Here is a 26,033-nt window from a genome sequence, read left to right as displayed (position 1 = left end):
TCAATGTATAAGTCCATAAAAACTCAGATTTCCCTTGATACCTTTTGTCACTATTAGTGTGAAAAATCCACTGAAAACAAAGAAATTGCTGAAGAGAGATATTTGTAAGAATACCTTTTTCTTTGTTTCTTCTACATCATTCTATTTTGATTTCAAAGTGTTTTGCTCATCCTGACTTAGCGGATTTACAAAATTCATTTCCAAAACTGGCACTCGGGACTTCTGCTAAACCCATTGTTCAGTATTCAGTCCACTTCTAGGTGTTTGAAATTTCCCTAGCATATTTCCAAGAACAACACCATGCATACCCGACCAAGAAACCATGACTGCATGCAGTTCTAAGCCTATGTTATGTTAAAGTGCCATACCCAAGTTCACTTTTAATGGACCACAACCAACCAAAAAACATTAACCAAACAAACATATATTCTTCCAGTGAATGGTACAACTATAAAAAATCTGATAAACAATTACCAACTTTGAAGAAATCAAAATATAATTGCATCTATTTAAAAAAACAACTGATGCACAAACTTGTATTTACAAGACTTGAATACAAAATGAAATGAAAGTGTGAATTTCAACCACATGTATTTTTTCAGAAAACTGTAGTAAAAATGAAAAATACCTGGGTTATGCTGCCAAGGCATTCCACTGAACGCAACTGAATGTTGTGTAGTAGTTTTCACTTCAACTCCAGACTTTAGTGCTTCATCAATCTGGATACCAGGAAGAAGCATTGGAGGAAGGGGATAACCTTATCTATATCGTTCCATCAAATAGAGTGCAATGCAGAACTCCCTTAGAGAAAGCATAATGTCCCCATCCTAGTGAGACAAATCCCATACCTGCTTTAAAGCCTCTACATGATGCACCCAAAAGAACACCATAAATTAAAGTTAGGATAGTGTGATGGAAATGCACAGGGGCTTCAATTTGGGAGCAATACCATAGCACGTGGGTTCATATTGGTGGATATTTATTGAGGAAAAAATGACATAATATATTGGGGGATATATAGGGGGGAAAGGGTTTTGATATTAGTAGGTACAAAAAGTGGAGTCCAAAGTTAATGAAAAAATATAAAGGGGTATAAAAAACGTTAATGAAAAAATGGATACCTACAATATCTAGTGAAAGTAGGGGTTTTAAAATTGTGAAGGTGTATTGGGTTTGTATTAGTAGGGGGTTAAATAATGTGATTTTTATAGGTATTTTCCAATACGTAGTCAAATTAAGGGTATCGTTTAATATGCCATGAACACATGTGATATGTTCAAGGTTCATTGAGTGAAGCCCCTGTGTGGCAATGTCAGACAAAATTTCCTTCAAAGTCTCCATTAAAGATAGATATTTATAGATATGTCAATGATAACATGGATTTCAATCCTCAAATGATGGAACCAAAATATCTAATGGCTAGCTATTATGATAGCATTATTGATTGAAACATCATAAAACACATAATGAAATGAGCATTAAGAAATTCATAGGCCCACTAATTTATTCTTTCATACAAAATTGAGAACCTTTAGAAAAGTTTCGTGTGTCCACCAACATGTCTATATCAACCTTCAAAAATGTTACATTAAATTCAAATTTTAATAAGCCAACAACCATGAAGATATTGCGTAAACTCACATAACGAATTAATTAATCCAACACTTCAGTCAAATGACATAGAAATAATCATCAATTTTATATTCTCATTTGTCTCTTCAATACCTCTTGGAAGCTTCCAGCTTAGGAAAAGATCATGAGCTTGTTCACCAGTGATTTTTCCATCCCTCTCGATGTCCACCTCAGAGAAAACCTTGGTATACTTTTGAGCATCAAACTGCATCATCCTTGGCCAAGACAGTTGGGCATTTCCTCCTAGGCTTGAAGTTGTTGCACCAACTCCAATAGATACCGGCACAATTGATGTGCTCTGTGATTTATCTAGCTGATTCTGCTTAGCGAGAGCTGGAGCAGGTGCAACTGATGTTGGTAAAGATCCATAGAAGATGAAGCATTGTTGACTGAATACAGAGGCTGGGAAGCTACAATCTGTTTAGATTGAGAGGGGGTAGCATAAAAAACATCTCCACCAAAAATTGAATCTTAAGAAAAACCATTCCATCAGCAGACAAGCCTTTAACATCATTTAGTCCTACAGACAAGCTGGATTTTAATTTTTATGTTATCTTGTAGGGGTTTTGATGGTACTGATGGAATTAACCCTCCTTGAAAAGATGAACTTGCTTTCCAGAGACCATCTTGCTTGAGTGACAAGGGAGCATTCCCCCTAATTTGAACACCCTGCGCAACAGAAACATCGCTAATAGGTGCAACGAAAGTTGGTCCATCAATCCTTGAACTGGCCACTCTGCCAAACCACTAGAAATTTGTGGTTGTTGACCTGTTGTACCAACTCCAGGAATTCCCATGGAAGCTCCCTGCAAAGGGGTTGGTGTTGGAATAGTTGGTGGAGATACATGGCCATAAAAACTGATTATTTCATGGAGGCACATACAGTTGAGTAGCTCCCACACTTGGTTGTATCGTGGGACCTCCAATGCCCACTGAGGGAAGAACAGGAGATGGTGTAGCTGTAGTGGTTGGTGAAATTTTAGGTGCGGGAATTTGAAATGTTGTTGGTCCAAACAAAGCTGCCCTCATAATATCTTGTGTCAACTCACGACCACTCTATGCTACTATTACTAGCTTTAAAGCATTGTAAAACTGTGACCTTCCAAGGAAGCCTGTGCCATTCTGATAAGCTCCTTACCATGCTTAAACCTTTTCAGGTGATGACTATCTGATCGTAGTTATGGACCATTTTAGAAAAATGGACATAATGATATTGAAACTAACTCCCATGGTCTACTCAGGAGTGGAAGTGGAAAATATTTTCTCAGCCTCTCATGAATTTTACCAACTACACCACATCGGTCAATAGAAATACATCTTCAAATTCATAGTCATCTTCTTCGCTCCTAAGTGTCCTAAAATCTTGGATTTATGATCCTAATGCGATAATTGCAGATAAGTGATCTTTCTAAGTAAGACAGAAATAGGTTAACTTGTACTGAAATCTGTCCTTTAGTAGGTATTCAATGAACTCTTCATCAAGTAGTTTATCATAGAGTTCTACAAGACTACATAAACACACCAAAGTTTGGACATTGCCTAAATATTGTCAAGACTCAATCTGAATGTTGGTGGTTGCAATAAGAAATATGCCACTGTTTGTGCTTCCTTTCGAGTGCTTAATCACTATATTGAATTGCTGCAAATAAGTAATAACTAAGCATTGCTTTTGCAGTGAACCATCATCACCGTGTTGAAATCTCAATAGTCTTATGCCAAAGATACTTTTGTTCTTTCAATAAAATTAGAACAAAATAAAAGATGAGACAAAAAACTAGATTATTTTTGGTACTATAAACAACGTAAATTCATACCAGTGACAACTGTTGTTGTGTCTTTTTCTTTGCAAGTTTAAAATCCTTTGCGTATGCAGCTATTGTGTTTTTCTGTTTGCTGGCTTGTTTTTTCTTTATTTCAAACCACTGACGTGCATTTTCATGGGCTAAAAGTGCCAATTCAGCTTCAACCTATAGAAATGTTAGGTCAAACAAGCGTCGATGTTCAAAAAAGCAAGTATAGAATTAATATTACAATTTTAAAATGTAGATGCCATATCCAGTTTCTAAACACCATGACTATTTGCATGTTTCACTGATTTGATTACTTTCTATCAGAGTGTTCCTATAATGTGGTCATCCCTAGATTTGAAACTTGATAAAATCTCAAATTAACGAAGAAAGGAGAACATAATTGACTTCGAGAGCACCCTCTTACATCACACAAGCTGAAATATTATTTATCTAAAATCTAAACCCAACAGATGTAATAATTCTAGTTCTTAGTTCTGTGAACTATATAGTTGTTATCACCTTCGCACATCCTAAGGTCCTCTAACCTCAAATATCTCATTAAGTACAAGAAGCCTAAATTAACAACCATTTGGTGAAAATAACAACATATACACATCAATTATGACAATACATCACCCCTCCCAGAATAACATTGCTACTATACAATACAAATAAAGGATTTCCTTCAATTTAATAGAATCTTTCTTGGTTCCATATGTAACAACAAAATGTCATCCCAAATTGAAGGAAATCCTTGATTTGTACTGTATAGCAACAAAATTGAGGAAAAAAATAGGAAGCCTACAATTTCTTTCTTTGGAATCAATGATAACGATGTTAGATATTTATCTGAGTTGTATCCTTATCAATAGATTGAGTTTCAAAGGGATTGAAGTATTTATGATTTTATCTAAAGCCAAATGATTAAGGCAAGAAGGATTGGGAATGGTTTATTGCACAAGGTAGAAAGGAGGCTCCTTGTTTCACATAACTGTGGTTGTCCAAGGATGTCAAGATTATATTAGTAAAATCAAGAAAGATTGGGAATGGTTTATTGCACAAGGTAGAAAGGAGGCTCTCTGTTTGACATAACTGTGGTTGTCCAAGGATGTCAAGGTTATATTAGTAAAATCAATGATTGAAGCAATACAAATGTGTTGGATGACAACAACTTTTATATGAAAAGGTGAATGGAGTACTGGAGGAGAACTATTTATATGTTCTTATGGTCTAGGCATCAAGATAAAAAAGGCATTCCAAGGAATTAAATAGAAAAAATTAGTAACACCCAAGGATATAGGAGGTTGGGTCCTAATTTTTTTTTCCAAATCTCTATTTGCTAAAAGAATCTACAAGTTAATAATGAGAAAAGGTTTATGGTGTCAAGTGATAATTCAGAAGTACATTGAGCTTGACTCAATAGAAGATTGCATAAAATATTCAACAAAGTTCTTGTCAAAATGCCTCAATTATTTGGAAGGCTACTATTGTGGCTTTCTCTTATTGGGAAATCATTTAATCAGTACTCTCAAAGGGAAGGGCACATTTTGATCCAGGAGGATCTCTAGACACCAGTGGCATGAAAAAGGCTCAAAATTAAAATTGGCGGGAAGACGATGAACTTGACATCAGATCGAAGTGCTCATCGCCCTGATTCCAATGGTGTCAACAACACTCCAATCCGAGTCCAAATGAAGGAGATAGAGGTAGTCAAAGTTGTTGACTTTTTGATGGTTTGGCAGGATTAATGAAGGCACAATTTAGAATTTTTCCGGTAGACGGAATCTGGCCAACTCTGGCCAGATTTCAGCGAAATTGTCACCTGGATAAAATGACTCGTTTGGTCAAAATCCAAATTTTCAAAAAATCTGCAATTTATTTTATTTAAACAAAAAAAATATATAAAAAAAGGGTGGCGGGCCACCAACCCTGCCACCACAACCTGTACCATAACAGAAATATACATTGGTGGAGGGGCGGGGCACAACCCTCGACCCCTCCCACGGAACCAACAACCAACATAACAGGGTGGGTGACCATGACCTCGCCACCCCACAACCCTCATAATGGAAAAACACCATGGCGCGGAGTTTTGGGTAGGGTTGGCCCTTGGGGCATGGACACAATCCCGACACACGCCAAACATCGCCTAAATAAATGCGACGAAGCCGACAGAGGTGGGGTGGGCAAGCAGCCCAAGGTGGGTCCAACATGAACCAATCCTTAATTTAACATTTTGTTATGTAAAAAAAAGGGAGGAGGCGGGGTATGACCGCCCGACCTCCTCACAATATTTGGATCCATAACCACTGCACCACAATAGACTTATTGAGAAATCCGCCACCACAATTTATATTTAAACGTAGTTTATTTGTGTGCCCAGGCAGAAAGAGGAGGGAGTGCACGCAGTTCGAGGCTGAATTTTGCAGGAGGGCCGAATTTCCACTTTGTCAGATTTTGACAAATTTTATATGGTTTTAACATTTCTCGATGCCACGAACACAATGGTGCTGTCCGTTTCTCATGTTGAAAATAGCAACAAGAAATTCTAAAAATAGAAATGCTAAAAATAGCATTGCTAAAGATAGGATTTCAGGATATTCTAATTTTAATTTGTCCTTGAATTAAAATTGAGAATTAAAATTCGAATTTAGTCTCACCAGCTGTTTGAAAAATAATTTACTAATTCATCTTGAGTTAATTATTTGGAGAAATTCAAACATGAATTCTTTGTGAAGTCATGCAACAATTATCCCTTTGATTGAGAAAGTTATCCCTTAATTAAGGTGATAAGGATGAGTTGTATTTGAGTTGTGATTAGTTAGCTCAGTTAACTGAGTTAAGTCCAGTTAGATTAGTTCCAAACAGTTTATGGAACTGACTGTGAGTTCAGTTAATTAATGCATGCATGCATGCAACTAGTGTACTCCAGATAACTGAACATTATCATAAAGAAATCATGCATTTCAGTTCAGACAAAGACCCAGTTGAGATTAAAGGCAGGGACAATGTACTATCAGTTGCAAGAATTTTCCTATGAGAAAATCTCTTGCATGCAGAAGGAATTCATTCCTTGAGGATTGCGTAGTTTTACAGTGTGTAAGAGCAGTGTTCCACTTGGTTGAAGGTGAATCATCCCAGAGGAACAACACAAGTAAATAGGAGGCTTTGAGGATAGAGGAGAAGGCATATGTGGTGTCTATTATGTCTATAAGCAGCAGTGAGGGATTGTACTGAGATATGGATAGTTGTGAGAGCTAAAGCTTTGTGTAATCCTGAGATATTTCCACTTGTTTGATAATACAGATAGTGGGGTTTTTAGCTTAGGCTTTTCCCAGAGTATTCTTCAGTGTTTCATGTGTATTGATTCTTCTTCTATGTTATATGTGTTCTATTTGATCTTGCTCAAAATCGATTAAGCTTCCACAAGTTTGATTGTAGAAGTAGATTAAGTATTTTTCTTTAGTACATTGCATAATCAGATTAATCTACAGTGAGAATTTCTACATGGTATCAGAGCAAAGGTGATTAGAGTTGTGAATAGCATAACTGAGAAGGGAAAAGTCGAAGTTTGAAGTTCTTGATTGCAGGTACAAAACCGAATTCTTATCACACCTCATAGTTCACCAATGGCGTTCAATGGCTTGAGACTCGAGTATGCTCTGGATGGTAGATTGAATTACATAGCATGGAAGGATCACATGGAAGCGGTATTAGAAGAAAATGGTTTGAAGGAGTTCATTGATCAAGAAATCTGCAAGCTAGCAGCAGCCAATGCCCAAGAACTGGTGGAATGGAAGAAGTGTGTGGCGAAGGCGAGGAGGATTCTTTTGTAGGGAGTTTGAGACCATATTGTCTCGAGTCTCCATGGGAAGGAGACTCCATTTTCAATGTGGAAAACATTGAAGGACCTATATCAGAATAACAGTGACTAGAGGAAGCTGGCGCTCAAGGAAAAGCTTTGGAAAATCAAGTGTGAAAAGGGAGATACTATTTCTACATATTTGAACAAGCTCACCACTTGTAGAGATGAGCTTGGGAGTGTAGGAATAATGACAGCCGATGATGATATGGTGAGCCTTGCTCTCCTTGGTCTTCCAAAGAGCTGGAATAGCTACCAAGACTCAATAAATGGAAGAGAGAAACTGTTGGATTGGGAACGACTATGGTCGGATTTGATGCAGGAGGAGATTAGGAGGAGCACCAGAGATGGTTCTTCATCTAAGCATGATGATGAAGAAATTCTAGCCTTAGCAAGTAAGGCAAGGAAAGGGAAAGGGAAGGCTTTCCATTCCAAATCGAGTTCTTCACATGGTGGGAAGAAGATTGACAAATCTAAAGTGAGATGCTTTAATTGTCATGAGGTGGGCCATTATGCAACTAATTTTCCATTGAAGAAATCCAAGAAGGGATCCTTAAAAGGATAACAAGGTGAGGCACTAGCCTCTTAGTTCGAATTGGATTTTACCCTCATCACATGCATGGTTTCATCGATGGTGGGTTGTGTTTGGTACCTGGAAAGTGGAGCCTCATTCCACATGACTGGATATAAGAGTTTATTTAGTACCTTGGAGGAGAAAGACCTCAATATGCGCATACAGATGGGTGATGATAGAAAGTATCGTGTTTCAGGTGAAGGTACGGTTGTTTTTCAGAGGGAGCATGGAGCTCCTCTCACCCTGACTGATGTAAAGTATGTGCCTGGACTGAAGAAGAACTTGGTAACGGTCGTGATGTTGGAATACAAAGGCTATGATGTATTCTTCAGTAAAGGAAAGGTGTTCCTGAGACGCATAGCCACGGGTCAGACCAAGAGGATTGGGATTTGAGTGAAGAATCTTTGCAAGCTGGAGGTAGATGACTGTGTTGCATTGGTTTCAAAAGAAAAATTGGTGCAAAGCCAAGACATTGGCAAGTTATGGCATAGATGGTTTGGCCACCTGCATCATGGGGCCTTGAAGATAATGCAACATATTTCTACCTGAGTTCCCAAAGGTAAACTTGAGCAAGTGGACACATGCAAAGGTTGTACCTTGGGAAAGCATGCCAAGTCTTCATTTCATGATCGAGACAATCGAGCTGAAGCAATATTGGAGTGAGTCCATACATATGTGTGTGGACCATTCTCAACAGTCTCCACCATGAACAAAGGTATTATGTGATTTTCATTGATGATTTTTCTCATAAATGTTGGATCTATTTCATGCAGAAGAAGGATAAAACCTTTTCAAGGTTTTGTGAGTTCAAAGCTTTGGTTGAGAAAGAATCAGGGAAGAAGATTAGGGCCTTGAGAAGCGACAATGGTGGAGAGTATGTCTCTCAATAGTTTAAGGACTTCTGTGCAGCGGAAGGAATTAAACGGGAGTTGACGACACCTCATAACCCACAGTAGAATGGGGTAGCCAAGAGGAAGAACAGAACGACTGTGGGGGAAGCTCGAGTGATGCTGCATGACCAAGGCCTACCAATTCATTTGTGGGTTTAGGCATGCAACACAATAGTATATTTGCAGAATAGAAGCCCACATCGCATTCTTGGGATGAAGACACCAGAGGAAGCTTTCTCCGAGAAGAGACTAGATGTGGGTCACTTCAGGATCTTTGGCTCATCAGTATATTGCCATGTGACCAAGGATGCCCAGAAGAAACATGAGCTGACAACAAAGTTTGGGATACTTGTGGGGTACACTGATACACCCCACAACTATCGGGTGTATTTCCCTACCAGTCGAAGGAAAGTGGTTCGCAGAGATCTTAATTTTGATGAGCAGAAGGCCATGTGAGTTTCCCTTGAGAGGGAGCTCTAACTACAGGCTGTGGAGGAACTTTTGGTTCCTAAGGAGGAGGAGCCTTAGACTAATGCAGAGCAGCCACATGCAGAGGTTCCAGGAGTGGAGACATCCACTCAAGTAGATTCTTCCAAAGATGGGCGGAAGTGCACGAGATAAGCTGACAGATTATTGTCAGATGCAAGAGAGAATGTGGGAGAACCATCTTCTCAGCACAGATAGAGGAGGTCACCTGATAGGTACACCAGATACATGGCCCTTGTTTGGGAATGTGTTGAGACCGAGCCATCTTCCTTTGAGGAAGCAATGCAGTAGCCGATTTGGGTTGATGCTATGGTGGAGTCGTATGACTCCATAGTTAGGAGAAGTGTTTGGGATGTGGTTCCAAGACTAGAGAACAAGTCAGTTGTGACTTATTGTTGGCTTTACAAGGTAAAGCAAGCTGCTGATGGTAGAGTGGAGAAACATAAGGCAAGTTTTGTTGCCTGTGGTTTCTCATAGGTCAAGGGGATTGACTATGATGAGACTTTTTCTCCTGTAGCAAGGTACTCATCTATCAGATCGATGTTGGCACTATCAGCATAGATGGGTTGGAATATCCATCAGATGGATGTGAAGATTGCATTCCTCGATGGCAAGATTAAGGAAGAGGTGTACATAGAGCAACCAGAAGGTTTTGAGACCTTTGATCATGAGTCACATGTGTGCCGACTCAAGAGAGCTTTGTATGGGCTGAAGCAAGCACCTCGTGCTTGGTACACCAGGATTGAAAACTACTTCACTGGGTTGGGCTTCATAAAGAGTGAAGCGGATGCCAACCTGTACCACATCATGGTAGAAGGTAAGAAGTTGATCATTGTTCTTTATGTTTATGATCTGATATTGATCGGTGATGATCAATTGATCATGTCTTGCAAGGAGGACCTTGCAAGAGAGTTCGAGATGAAAGACATGGGTCTCATGCACCACTTTCTAGGCATGGAAGTGTGGCAGAAGGATGGGGAAGTGTTTGTGTCTCAAGGCAAGTATGCCAATGAGATACTTAGGATATTCCATATGGAGAAGCGAAAGCCCATGCAGACTCCTCTAGCAGGTAACTGGAGGAAGGAGGATGCTACTTCACGAGAAGTAGTAGAAGCTATTGTGTATAGGAAACTTGTGGGTTCACTGATGTACTTAGTGAACACATGACCATATTTGTGCTATGCGGTGAACCAGCTGAGTCAAGCTATGGTTCATCCTACCAAGCTATTTTGGAAGGAAGCTAAGCATGTTTTGAGATACCTTAGAGGCACATATTAGTATGGATTATGGTACAGATGGATAGAGGGAATGAAGCTACAGGGCTTCACAGATGCAAATTGGGCAGGGAGTCATCAAATTGGAAGAGCACATTAGGAGGAATTTTCAACCTTGGTTCAGCTGCAGTTTCTTGGTACAACAGGAAACAGAGGTTAGTTTCACTTATCTCAGCAGAGGCTGAATACATGGCTACAAGTCAGGCAGCATGTGAGGCCATTTGGATGTGGAAAATTCTAGTTGGTTTGTTTGATCAAAGGATGAATCCAACTATGGTCTATTGTGATAATCAGAGTTGTATCAAACTCTATGAGAATCCAATATTTCATGACAGGTCCAAGCATATCGACATTTGATATCATCATCTCAGAGACTGTGTGGCAAGGAGGATCATGCTATTGCAATATATTTCGACTAAGGATCAAGATGTTGAAATTTTGACTAAGGCATTTTCAAAGTGTAAATTCGAGTTCCATAGAGACAGGATTAGGGTGGGAGATAATCCCTTTCTTGTTGAGAGGGAGTGTTGAAAATAGCAATAAGAAATGCTAAAATAACATTGCTAAAGATAGAATTTCAAGATATTCCAAATTTAATTTGTCCTTGAATTAAAATTGAGAATTAAAATTCAAATTTGGTCTCGCCAGCTGTTTGAAAAATAATTAATTAATTCATCTTGAGTTAATTAGCTGGAGAAATTCAAACATGAAGTCTTTGTGAAGTCATGCAAAAATTATCCCTTTGATTGAGGAAGTTATCCCTTAATTAAAGAGATAAGGATGAGTTGTATTTGAGTTGTAATTAGTTAGCTCAGTTAACTGAGTTAAGTCGAGTTAGATTAGTTCCAAATAGTTTGTGGAACTGATTGTGATTTTAGTCAGTTAATGCATGCATGCATGCAACTAGTGTACTCCAGATAACTGAAAATTCCATCATAAATAACTCATGCATGTCAGTTTAGACAAAGACCCAGTTGAGATTAAAGGTAGGGATAGTGTACTATCAGTTGCAAGAATTTTCCTATGAGAAAATCTCTTACATGCAGAAGGAATTCATTCCTTGAGGATTGTGCAGTTTTACAGTGTGTAAGAGCAGTGTTCCACTTGGTTGAAGGTGAATCATCCTAAAGGAACAATGCAAGGAAATAGGAGGCTTGGAGGACAAAGGAGAAGGCATATGTGTTGTCTATTTTGTCTATGAGCAGCAGTGAGGGATTGTACTGAGAGCTGGATAGCTGTGAGAGCTAAAGCTTTGTGTAATCCTGAGATATTTCCACTTGTATGATAATACAGATAGCAGGGTTTTTAGCTGAGGCTTTCCCTAGAGTATTCTTCTGTGTTTCATGTGTATTGATTCTTCTTCTTTGTTATATGTGTTCTATTTGATCTTGCTCAAAATCGATTAAGCTTCCACAAGTTTGATTGTAGAAGTAAATTAAGTATTTTGATTTAGTACATTACATAATCAGATTAATCTACAGTGATAATTTCTACATTTCCATTAGAGTTCTGATTTTTTCAGCCATTTTTCATTATGTAGGTATAGAAATACTTTTTTGTAATTGATGCTTGTACTCTTCTTACTCATGCCACTTAATGAATGAAGGCCTGAAAGCCTCCCCATTGATCGAGAAGGGCCCGGAGACATAGTCCAAGTCAGACAAAATCTGTTATCAAGTCTTGTTGTTGCCTTTCATGCTTTATGTGTTTCTCCTCTTCTCTCATGTGCATATTAAGTTTTCTATGTTAAGCTACAATTTATGCATGTAATTATTTAACACATATATAAGAAAAATATCTTGAATCAAGTGGTATCAGAGCATGTTTTTTTAGATGTGAATTGCATGTTTGTATGCTAACAAGAAACAGGCTCCAAAGAGGTGAAGGGAAACTAAAGTCTTTCGATCCCGAAGTGGGGCATGCTGATGCAGGAGCATCGGAACTAGCTAGCAATGTGGAAATTTGTCCACATGTTGTGGCTTGACGGGGTGAATTTCATTCACGGTTTGTTCAAATCCAGTTTATTGAAGAGGGTGATTTCTCAATTAATTAGTTATTATAGTAACTTAGTGATAAGATTTGTTAAAACAGGTGTGTGCGAGCGCTAATGGGTAGGAGATTTTATTGTTAGGATTTTTAAAATTAGAAGATTGTGTTATCGATTTGTTAGTGGAGTTAATGTGAGGAAGTTGTAATAAACGAAGAGATTTTTCTTCGTGGGGGGGAGTCTTGTGGGGAGTTTTTTTGTGTAAATTTTGCAGCATCAATCAATGTACATAGTTTTGAATCTAGGTAGTAAGTTCATGTTCTATTAGTGTGTGATCTGATCAGGTGAGATGGATTAGTGCTTGCAATTATCATGGAGGAAACACGTGATTTAGTGCTTGAGGGTTCTGGAATTGAGCTCGTGGTCAGATCCATGATCAATTGAGCGATGTTGATTTTGAGTCGTATTCTTAGTGGTCGCATATCATGTCCAGATCGAATGAAAAAGATTTCTATTTTGATTTGTTTTCTTTCGGGTTAGTGCAAACCTATCACAGAGTTGATGCAATTTGAGTAGTTATAATAAAATGGTGCAATGTATTTTACCCTGGCACGAAATAAGTATAATCTTGAATTAGTAGATGAAGATCATTTCTTTGATCTGGTGAATAGCTCGAGGATGAGGACATGTCTGTGTGATTCTTGGTACGAAATCGTGATCTGGAAGTGATCCAAGATTCAACGTTTTTGTTCACTTTTAACGCTGTTGAGTTCGATAAGTTGAAGACATTAATACAGGAATCCAGTTTTGAATTGAGTTGATGAGAAGGTCTGGATTGGCGTTGTGTCAACTGGCAATAATCGTGGAGGATAAATCGTGTTAGTTGTTCAGCAAAATCGACATCGGAGTGGAAGTAATGACGTGCTCCATCATATTGCAATAAATCCGAAAGTTGGATTGAACTCAGTTTTAAATGGTGGCAGTTCCAAATTTATGGATCGGCGTTCTAATTTCTAGAAAAAAACGTGACATGCCACCGCAGTGAATCGGCGACCCTAACTGGTTCATGCGTTGGTGTTGTGGCCAGATGCAAATAGGTTGCATCGGACTGGTTCAATTGTAACATGGTTGTTATTTGTTAGTTGCCGCGAGTGGAAGATGTGTATGCTGCAAGTGTTTGTTTCAAAACCATGTTTGTACCTGTTATATGTTAATTAAAGATTTGGATGGGCTGCGCCCTGTACAAATGCAGCAAAGGGATTCAGATCCCGTGTTTTAATATGAAATAGGATTTCTATGTCAGCATTCCAGCCTTTTAAAAAGTCAACAAGAAGTTTTTTTTGTTGTATTTCCTGAACGCAGATTGCTTGTGATATTATAGGAGTGCGCCCAACGTTTTTCAGGTTCATCATTTTTGGTATCAGAGCCAAAAGATACAGGTGTTTGCAACCAAGATGCCGCCAAGGTGAGGAATTGGTCGAGGAAGACCAGAACCACATGCAGTCCTGATAGAAGAAGTGCGGAGACTGCGTGAACGAATGGAGACAATGGAAACAGCCCAGAGAAGAGCACTTGATGAGAGAACTGAGAGTTCTTCAGAAGAATCTGATGAAGAGGTGGAAGCAGGAGAAGAAAATGAAACTGCCAAAGTCCTCAAGATGCTGGCAAAAGTTGGAAGCAAACCCAAGATAGAAATTCCTATGTATGAAGGGAGTTTAAATGCCCAGGAGCTCATGGATTGGATCAGATCCATAGCTCAATATTTCGATTATGAAGAGATTGAGGAGAATAAGAGGGTGAAGTTTGCAGTCACTAGACTGAAGGGCCATGCAGCCATCTGGTGGGACGAGTTACAGACATCAAGAACGCGAAAGGGGAAATCTACGATCAAGCAGTGGGATAAAATGGTAAGCAAAATCAAAGCCAAGTTTTTGCCTAAAGACTATCATTTGAATCTTTTTAAGCAGATGCAAAATCTGAAGCAGAAGGGAATGTCTGTTAAAGAATACACTGAAGAATTTTACAGGTTAAATATCAGAACAGGGCATGTAGAAGATGATCTGGAGAAAGTAACCAGGTATATTAATGGGCTAAGGTATGAGATCCAAGATGATATTAGCCTGTTAAGTTTGAAAACTGTTGAGGATGCCTATCAAGCAGCCTTGAAAGCAGAGGAAAAACTGTTGCGCAAACAAAACCAGAGGAACAGAGGTAAGAATCCAACAAAAGAAGGAAGGATACTTGAATCCAAAGTTCAACACTCTCAGAATGAGGTAGGGAGTGCGAGCAATAGAGCACCATAAAGAAGAGAATTTGGCCGTGGAAGGTTCGTGCCCAGAGGCAGAGGCCGAGGAAGAGATGTCCGGTGCTTTGCATGTGGTGAATGGGGACATGTACAATGGGATTGTCCTCATCAGAGATCAGCAAACCAGCGCAACGTGAATGTTGCAGAAGCCAAGGAAGAGATTCCTCAACCTGAAGCTAAAGAGGAACCACCAGAAGACGGAGAGTCCCTATTACTGAAGAGGGTATTACTGGAAGGAGCTAAGGAAGCCAAAGAACCAGTTCAAAGGAAGACTTTATTCAGAACTGTATGTAAGTCCAAGGGTAAGTGTTGCAAGTTGATAATTGATAGCGGTAGTACTGACAACCTTGTTTCTACAGAGATGGTGGACAAGTTGAAGTTGGAGAGAACAGTACACCCCACTCCTTATAAAGTATCGTGGCTTCAGAAAGGCCATCAAATTTTTGTAACTGAACAATGTCAAGTTGAATTTCAGATTGGTACTTATAAGGATGTCATTTTATGTGATGTAACGCTGATAGATGTATGCCACATATTGCTAGGGAGGCCCTGGAAGTTTGACCGAAATGCCATACATGATGGCAGAAGAAATACTTATACTTTGGAGAAAGATGGGCATAAGCATACACTACTGCCATTGAAAGCTGAAGCTGATAAAGAAGCAGCTGGAAACAGTGTTACATTGATGAATGAAAAGATCCTGTTGCAGGAAGATGAGAAGGGTAAGGAGATGCATCTTGCTAGTGTTGGCAAACCCAAGGTAATTTTAACTTCTACAAATTTAGAAGATTTACCTGAAGAAATTCAGAATTTCTTGAATGATTGTGCTGATATTGTTGTGGATGAGTTGTTACCCATAAGGAGTATTAGTGAACATAATGATCTAATATCGGGAGTCAGTGTGTCGAATAAAGCAGCCTACAGGGTAATGCAGGAAAATGTCGAAGCTGGAACACAAGTGAAAGAGTTGATGGATAAATGGCTAATCAGTGAAAACCTTAATCCATGTGCTGTGCCTATAGCACTCAGTTCGAAGAAAGAAGTTGAATGGCGCATGAATTCAAATTCTCGAGCCTTATATAAAATCACCATCAGGGTGAAAAATGAAGATTTGAAGGAATATGCAGTCTCTAAAGAAGAGCTGAAATTGGATCCGAAGAAAATCCAAGTATATGTGAATTGGCTAACTCCTAGAAGCATATTTGAGGGAGATGTCAAAAGCAGATGGCAGGAATGCAGTAGCAAAGACAAGCAACGAGCATATATGAAGAGACGAAAAAAGGAATTCCAAACAGATGGTTTAGTCATGTATTGTAGATTAGTGCTTATACTAAAAGCCAAAAGAAGAACCATAAGGAGACGACATAATAGACGAAAACACAAAACCGGAAAAATGAAAAAGAGAGTGCCAAAGAAAATCATAGATCAGACTCACTATCAGTGTTTGGTCAAGTGGAAAGAGCAACCAATGGAAGATTCCAGTTGGTTGACAGCGGCTGAATTGCAGAGATATGGAGTAAGTCTTGAAAGTTTAAAGGAATTTTTTATTTTCTTCCCCGGGAGTCTGATGCAGGAGCATCGGAACTAGCCAGCAATGTGGAAATTTGTCCACATGTTGTGGCTTGACAGGGTGAATTTCATTCACAGTTTGTTCAAATCCAGTTTATTGAGGAGGGCGATTTCTCAATTAATTAGTTATTATAGTAACTTAGTGATAAGATTTGTTAAAACAGGTGTGTGCGAGCGCTAATAGGTAGGAGATTTTATTGTTAGGATTTTTAAAATTAGAAGATTGTGTTATCGATTTGTTAGTGGAGTTAATGTGAGGAAGTTGTAATAAACGAAGAGATTTTTCTTCGTGGGGGGGAGTCTTGTGGGGAGTTTTTTTGTGTAAAGTTTGCAGCATCAATCAATGTACATAGTTGTGAATCCAGGTAGTAAGTTCATGTTCTATTAGTGTGTGATCTGATTAGGTGAGATGGATTAGTGCTTGCAATTATCATGGAGGAAACACGTGATTTAGTGCTTGAGGGTTCTGGAATTGAGCTCGTGGTCAGATCCATGATCAATTGAGCGATGTTGATTTTGAGTCGTATTCTTAGTGGTCGCATATCATGTCCAGATCGAATGAAAAAGATTTCTATTTTGATTTGTTTTCTTTCGGGTTAGTGCAAACCTATCACAGAGTTGATGCAATTTGAGTAGTTATAATAAAATGGTGCAATGTATTTTACCCTGACACGAAATAAGTATAATATTGAATTAGTAGATGAAGATCATTTCTTTGATTTGGTGAATAGCTCGAGGATGAGGACATGTCTGTGTGATTCTTGGTACGAAATCGTGATCTGGAAGTGATCCAAGATTCAACGTTTTTGTTCACTTTTAACGCTGTTGAGTTCGATAAGTTGAAGACATTAATACAGGAATCCAGTTTTGAATTGAGTTGATGAGGAGGTCTGGATTGGCGTTGTGTCAACCGGCAACAATCGTGGAGGATAAATCGTGTTAGTTGTTCAGCAAAATCGACATCGGAGCGGAAGTAATGACGTGCTCCATCATATCGCAATAAATCCGGAAGTTGGATTGAACTCAGTTTTAAATGGTGGCAGTTCCAAATTTATGGATCGGCGTTCTAATTTCTAGAAAAAAACGTGACATGCCACCGCAGTGAATCGGCGACCCTAACTGGTGCATGCGTTGGTGTTGTGGCCAGATGCAAATAGGTTGCATCGGACTGGTTCAATTGTAACATGGTTGTTATTTGTTAGTTGCCGCGAGTGGAAGATGTGTATGCTGCAAGTGTTTGTTTCAAAACCATGTTCGTACCTGTTATATGTTAATTAAAGATTTGGATGGGCTGCGCCCTGTACAAATGCAGCAAAGGGATTCAGATCCCGTGTTTTAATATGAAATAGGATTTCTATGTCAGCATTCCAACCTTTTAAAAAGTCAACAAGAAGTTTTTTTTGTTGTATTTCCTGAACGCAGATTGCTTGTGATATTATAGGAGTGCGCCCAACGTTTTTCAGGTTCATCACATGCACATCGAAGGAGAAACATGGCAAATGAAGAGGATCATCATGAAGAGGAGTGCAATTTCAGCAAAACCTTCTATACAATGGTAGAAAATTTCGGTCAATTGTTTTCAAGGTTGGAGAAAGCAGAAGAGAGAAATCTACAAGAACAAGGTTCAGTGCATGGAAATGGTGGAGAAGAACCCCCTCCTTCTCCTTCCACGAGTGAAAGTTCTTCTTCCTCTCATCATCATCATCATAGAAATTCAAGGGATGCATCGAAGAAACCTTTATTTAAATTAGATGTCAAATTTGATCTTCCCATGTTTAACGGTGAAAGTAATGCAAAAAAGCTTAATAACTAGATTAGGTAGATTGAAATCTACTATAGGATTCAACAAATCGAAGATTACGAGGCAAAGGTTCAGCTGGCCTCTCTTTGGCTGAGTAGCACTTCTCTCATTTGGTGGGAGAGCAAATTGCGAAGCAGTAAGAGTGTGGGTAATCTTCTTTCCTCATGGCCTAACTACATTTCTGCATTAAAGAAACAATTCTGTCCCTTGGGTTACAAACAAAAAGCCTTAATGGATTAGAAATACTTAAGGCAAGGCAGAGGTCAAGATTTTCAAAGCTTTACAGAGGAATTTAGAAAACAGGCACTTAATTTTGGCATTGCACTTGACTCACCTGAAGTAGTAACTAAGTATATTGGATCATTGCATATTTACCTTAGACATTCATTATTATTGTTTGAACGAACTACTATTGACTTGGCCAGTGTAAAGGCCATCCATCTTGAGAACAGGGGCAAAAATGAAAGAGATGTTCATTTCAAGAAAGTACCTTTCAAACCTCCAAATGGAAAACCAAAAGTGAAAGGAAAATGAAAGGAGAAGAGGACGACATCAACCAAGAAAGAGGAAGGAGGAAGACCTTACTGCACTCACTGCAAACAGGAAGGTCATGACGACAATCATTGTTGGAAAATATACTCAGAAAAGAGAACAAAGAGGTATGGAGGAAAAGGAAAGTAGAAGACAGTCAAAACTGTGTAGCAAGACCTTGGATCCAATTCCAGAGATGAAGCATTGATCACAACAGTAGGAAGGCATTAATTCTGAAGCACATGAAGGCATTAATTCAATAAATTAGTCTCTTCCTAATGAACGAAAGAGAATTGAGCTATTTCATATTAGAGTTATTATCAATCATACAAAAATGGAAACTCTATTTGATACCGGATGCCAAGCAAACTTAATTTCAGAGTCCTTGGTAAAGAAGCTAGGCTTGGAAACCAAACCACATCCAAAACCTCACTCACTTGGATGGATACATGATAAAGAAAAATTGAATGTAACTAAGCAGTGCAAGGTTAAATATGTGATCGCTTCTAAGTTAGTGGATGAGGTAAAACATGATGTGATACCATTGGATATCTGTGGCATGGTGTTAGGAAGTCCATATCTATATGATAGAAAGGAAATATTATTCCATCATGAATACAAATACCAAATCACAAAATATGGGGTAGAATATATTGTAAGGGCTCATCAAACTAAAATCAATGCAAGCCTTGTAAGTGCAGGACAAATGAAGAGGTTGGTGAATTCGAGTAAGGGTTGCATGCTTATGGTTGTAAGGGGGAAAGATGCAAAATTATCCGATTCTTTCCACAGTTGTGATCATGTGCATAAAAAGGAATTATGTGAATTAATTTCTAACTATGATGATATGTTTCAGGAACCAAGGGGATTACCTTCGAAAAGGGAAATCCAACATTTGATCCATTTGCAGCATGACGCTCCTTTACCAAATATTGGCATGTACAGGATGTCAACCATTGATATGGAGGAGATAAAAAAGCAAGTGTAGGAACTATTGAACCAAGGGGTCATCAGACTGAGCACTTTTCCATGCGGCTCACCGATTGTCTTAGTGCCGAAGAAAGATGGAACATGGAGGATGTGTGTGGATTATCGAGCACTAAACAAAATCGTGGTGAAAAATTTCTACCCTCTTCCTCACATTGATGACTTATTAGATCAGTTAAATAACGATATCTATTCCACCAAATTGGATTTGTGTAGTGGTTATGACCAGGTCCGAATTGGAGAGAAGGATGTGTGGAAAACTGCCTTCAAGACCAAACATAGGTTGTTCGAATGGATGGTGATGCCATTCGGACTTTTCAATGCTCTAGCCACTTTCATGAGGGTCATGAATGATCTCTTTAGGCCTTTCATTGATGAATTTGTTCTCGTATATCTACATGATATTATTATCTTTAGTAAAAGTTGGAATGAACAAGTATGCCATGTGAAGAAAGTGCTTGATGTATTGAAAAAAGAAAAGCTCTATATAAAATTGTTAAAGTGTGAGTTTGGGAAAACCTCTTTTTTTTACCTAGGTCATTTTGTTGGTCGTGGTCAGCTAAAAATTGATCCTTCTAAAGTTGAAGAAATAGTAAATTGGCCTAAGCCTACTAGTGTAACCGAGGTTCACAACATTTTGGGTGTAGTACAATATTGGATGAGATTTATTGCCAATTTCTCTATTATTACAGCACCTTTACATGCATTGACAAGTGCAAGGCAAGTCTTCCAATGGGGAGGAAAGCAGTAGAAGCCCTTCAAAACACTTAAAGAAAAATATCAGCACCGCACCGGTCTTGGCCTTACCATATATCCAACAGGCATTCGAGATCGAAACAGACTCCATTCGATATGCCATGGGACTTGTACTGATGCAACAAAAGAAGCTGATATGTTACCATTCAGAGAAGTTTTCTTAGGTTGTGATAAACTATCCCACTTATGACAAGGAGTTATATGCCTTGGTCTAGAGTGTGAAAAAGTGGAAACACTACCTGATCGGCAAGGAGACCATCATCCATATGGATCATCAACCCTTGCAGTATATTTAGTCACAAACCAAGTTGTAGCAATCTCATCATTTTAGGTGGATGGGTTTTGTTTGGCAGTTTCATCTGGTTTTAAAGTATAAGAAGGGCACTAGCAACAAATTCGCCAATATGCTATCTTGCCCTCCTATTTCTGCTTCTGTTATTTTGCATAATGCTTCGTTATCTTTTCAAAGTTATGCTAAACAATATGCTAACGATGATGATTTTAAGGAGATTTATGAAAAACTAACCCATGGTTCACAGGTGGACAACTATCACTTGTAGGGGAAACTGTTATATCACCTTAGCAAATTGTGAAACTGTTGTATCACCTTAGCAAATTGTGCATACCCATAGGAGAAAGGGTACATGTAATCCAGGAGGCCCACACCTCCCTTGTGTCTGGTTATTTTGGTGTTGAAAAAACTTTGTGTCATGTAGATTTATTTTTGGCCTCATATGAAGAACATTGTGATTCACTATGTAAAGGGATGTGTGATGTGTTCTGTTTCAAAGCCCTCTAATAGAAAACTTGGGCTCTACACACCACTCCCTATTCTGAGTCGTCCATGGGAAAGTGTGTCAATGGATTTTTGTCTAGAAAAATTCATGACTATTTGTATGTCTTCATTGACCGTTTTAGTAAGATGTGTATTTTAATGCCTTGTAAAAGGAAGATCACTATAGAGCAGACTGCTTATCTTTTCTTTCAACATGTTTGGGTCCATTTTGGGTTTCCCACATAGATTGTGTTAGATCGGGACTCTCGCTTTCTTGGAGAGTTTTGGACCAGCTTGTGGAAGATGATGGACACCAATTTGAAAAGAAGAACGACATTTCATCCATAGAGTGATGGACAGACAGAGGTTGTCAACTGCACCGTGGTACACTTGTTGCAAGGTTATTGTGGGAAACATCCTAAGTTGTGGGATGAGCACCTTCCATATGTGCAACATTCCTACAACTGAGTGCTGCAATCATCTATGCATCGTTCACCATTTGAGACATGTTTTGGCTACCTACCAAAAGACCCTTTTGATATGGTCTTTGGAAGGTAATATCACTCTAGTGGACGTGATGGTAGGGACAAAGCACAACGATTCATTCAGCGGATCCAGTTGATTCACCAAATAGTACAAGAGTAGTTGGAGAAAAGTCAAGCTCGGTACAAGTCTCAACATGACAAACATTGAGTCAACCACCAATTTCAAGTGGGCAACAAAGTGTGGTTCCATATCAACAAGGACAGGATGAAGGGAGAAGGGAAGAAGTTGTGACCAATTTGGTATGGTCCATTCAACATCTTGGAGAAGTTTGGAAACAATACCTTCCATCTTGATTTGCCAACATATATGCAAATGTATGTTATGAAACCAGCTCAAGAAAAGATAGAAAAGATAGATCAACGCCTTAGAATTCATCCTCTTCGAGGGGGCAGCCTCCTTTAAATTACATAAATGAACAATTCTTGGATGATTCAAATGACAAAACCTCCTTTCTATATATAGGAGTCTAAGGAGTCACAATATAATCCAGCCGACCTAACAATAATAATATAAAGCCACAAAAATAACAATAGAGGGATTCTATGGGCACATTAATAACAATATGGGGGCAATGGGGGCACAACAATATAAATAAGGGGTATAACTACAATAGTAATGGGGTAATCACTAGTATTATAGGGACCCAACATGCCCCTCTCCTTCAAAAAAGTGTTGTCCTCAACGCTTGAGTAGTTCTGGATATTTCTGCATAAAATTCTCATCCTCCCATGTGGAATCTTCAGCGGATAAGTTCTTCCACTTGATAAGGTACTCTGAAATTGATCGATTTCGTAGTTGTCGAGTTCTTGTTTCTATAACTGCTTCCGGTTCCAATATAATTTTTCCTTCCTCGTCAAGTTCTGGCAATATTGTTTGAACTGGGAGCTTGTCACCTATAACCTTCTTTAAGCATGAAACATGGAAAACTGGGTGCAATCAAGAAGCTGCAGGAAGCTCCAATTTGTATGCCATAGTACCAATCTTTTGCAACACCTGCTATGGACCATAATACTTTGGTGATAATTTATTATCCTTCTTATCTTGCTTGAGGGAAATTTTCTTATATGGTTGTAGCCGTAGGAATACCCAATCACCTACATCAAAACTTCTTTCACTGCGATGTTGATCTGCCTGTTGTTTCATTCTATTATGTGCCAACACGAGGTTATCCTTTAAGAGTTGGAGGACTTGTTGTTGATGTTCGATGTGATGTTCCACTGCCTGAACCTTAGAACTTTCTCTTAAATATGATGTGATGGATGGTGGTTGATACCCATAAAGTGCCATAAATGGGGTCATTTTTGTTGCTATATGAAAGGAAGTGTTATACCACCATTTAGCCAGAGGCAACCATTTGACCCATTGTGTCTGTTTATCAAATACAAAGCAACGAAGATATCCTTCCAAACATTTGTTTACTATCTCAGTTTGCCCATCAGATTGAGGATGATAAGATGAGCTATGAGCTAACTGAGTACCAAGACGAGAAAATAATTTTGTCCAAAAATTTCCAGTGAAAATGGGATCTCTGTCACTTACAATAATCTTTGGGTTTCCATGTAGCTTTTGAATTGTTTCCATAAATGCAGTAGAAACTATACTGGCTCTAAATGGATGTGATAATGCACAAAAGTGTGCATACTTGGTAAGTCTGTCAACTACCACCATGATGACACTCTTTCCCTCCGACTTGGGTAAACCTATGATAAAATCCATTGATACCTCCTCCCAACGTTGGCTTGGAATGGATAAAGGTTGTAATAGACCCGGTGTCTTAATTGTTTCAACTTTATTTTGTTGGCAAACCAAACATTCTGCCACAAACTTTTGAATATCTAATTTAAGGCCATCCAAAAAAAATTCCTTCTTAACCCTGTGGTAAGTTTTTAAAAATCCTGAGTGCCCTCCTAAGGGAGAAGTGTGCAATTCCATAAGAATCTTTTGTTTTAGCTGGGAATTCTTAAAGAGGTATAAGCGATCTTTGTACCATAACGAATCATTTTTCCAGCTAAATGTATCAGACGTACTGGAATCTTGTTGTAGCTTTCAAATAAGTGCCCACACTTCTTCGCCATTCTTCCATTCCTCCCTTGCTTCATTTATCCAATCTGGTTGGATGATAGAAATAGCGCACAACAATGCTTCCACATCCTCATCCTTTCTTGAGAGTGCATCTGCCACCACATTTTGCTTCCCTTTTTTGTAGATGATTTCAAAGTCATAACCCAACATCTTTGTGACCCACTTTTGTTGCTCTTCAGAGGATAATCTTTGTTCTAAAAAGTATTTAAGGCTATCATGATCCGTTTTTACCTTGAAGTGTCTTCCCATTAGGTAGGGTCGCCATTTCTTAAGTGCATGGAGTATTGCCAACATTTCCTTCTCATAAATAGCTTTTCTTAGAAACTTTCCCTTGATTGGACGACTTTCAAAAGCAATGGGTCTTTCATCTTGCATTAGAACAACACCAATTCCATTTCCTGAAGCATCACATTCCACAATAAAGGTTTTTGTGAATTCCGGTGTAGCTAAGACCGGTGCTTGGCACATTGCCTCTTTAAGATGTTCAAAGGCCTTTGTTGCTTCCGGAGTCCATGAAAATGCATCTTTCTTCAATAATTTCATTAGAGGTGCTGCTATTCTCCCATAATTCTTAACAAACTTGCGATAATACCCTTTCAACCCAAGAAATCCGCGCAAATGCTTTATGGATGTGGGCATTTTCCATTCCTTAATGGCTTTAATTTTGCTAGGGTCTACCTTAACTCCTTCATGAGATACAATATGACCCAAATATTCCACCTCCTGGACTCCAAAAAAACATTTGGATCTTTTGGCATATAATTGTTTCTCCTCCAATAGTTGTAGCACCCTGTCAACATGTTCAACATGATCCTTCCAAGACTTGCTGTAGATAAGTATATCATCAAAAAATACTAACACAAATTTTCTAAGGAATGGTTTGAAAATTGAATTCATCAAACCTTGAAATGTTGAAGGTGCATTGGTAAGGCCAAAAGGCATGACCAAAAATTCATAATGACCCTCATGAGTTCTAAATGCCGTTTTCGGAATGTCTTCAATCTTCATTCTGATTTGATGATATCCTGAACGAAGATCCAACTTGGTGAAGTAAATTGATCCATGCAATTCATCCAGTAATTCATCAATGACAGGAATGGGGAACTTATCTTTAATAGTGAGCTTGTTGAGCTCCCTATAATCCAGACACATGCGCCATGATCCATCCTTCTTGTGCACCAATACTACTGGAGCAGAGAAAGAACTTTGACTCGGTTGAATTATACCAGCCTCTAGCATTTCTGCAACCATACGTTCAATTTCACTTTTTTGGACATAGGGATATCTGTACGGCCTGATGTTTGGAGGAACACTTCCTGGAATCAGATGAATAGCATGATCATGATCACGCATAGGTGGGAGACCTTTGGGAGTCTCAAATACCTTGGAATGATTGTCCAGGACTTTTTGGAGATCTGGAGAAATAGATGATTCTAATGTGGAAACATCTAGCGAACATAATTGTGCAATTACACCCCTTTGCTCCTTCTTTAGAAGCTTTGTCATACCATTAAAGCTGATTATCTTTCCTGGTTTCCTTGCAATACCCCTTAATTCAACTTCCTTTCCTTCTGTAGAAAATTTGATGAAAATTTCTTGAAAATTAAAAGCTATTGTACCCAAGGATTGTAGCCATTGGACTCCTAGTACAACATCAGCACCTCCCATTGGAATGGAAAGCATTGGGCTAGTCAATACATATTCTCCCATGGATAGCTTGATATTATGGCAATTTCCAGAGCAATTTGTTGTTCCTCCATTTGCAATCATCACTTGACACTATGGTGCTGGATATAGGAAGCAATTCAATTCTTTTGCTACCCTACAATGAATAAAATTGTGGGTACTTCCTGAATCAACCAACACTATTACCTTTTTCTTCTTGATTTTTCCTTCTATCTTGATGGTTTGAGGAGTGGTAATTCCCACCAATGCATTACAAGATATGGTCGGATTTATTTGTTCATCATCTAGGCTTTGTTCCTGGAGCATATCCTGTTCTTTTGACCTTTCTTGCTCCTTTTCTTCTTCCTCTTCACAATCTATGTAGAATAATTTCTTCTCAGCACACTTATGACCTTTAGTGTATTTACTATCACAACTATAACAAAGCCCTTTTGCTCTTTTTTCTTCCAATTGTTGTGGTGTCAACCTTATAGGTTGTGGAAGACTAGGGGCAACTGCAC

At 38.7% G+C, this 26,033-nt stretch overlaps 1 pseudogene; it reads right to left on the bottom strand.

Annotated features, from left to right (window-relative positions):
* On the bottom strand, positions 1 to 5,388 carry LOC149180452 (uncharacterized; annotated as a pseudogene).
* Positions 5,389 to 26,033: the final 20,645 nt, after the last annotated feature.

This window comes from Pinus tabuliformis, chromosome 3_2, assembly GCF_031772625.1.
Source record: "Pinus tabuliformis cultivar Carrire ecotype Pingquan chromosome 3_2, CPIR1, whole genome shotgun sequence".
NCBI lineage: Eukaryota > Viridiplantae > Streptophyta > Pinopsida > Pinales > Pinaceae > Pinus > Pinus tabuliformis.
This window is presented reverse-complemented; position numbering and strand designations above follow the sequence as displayed.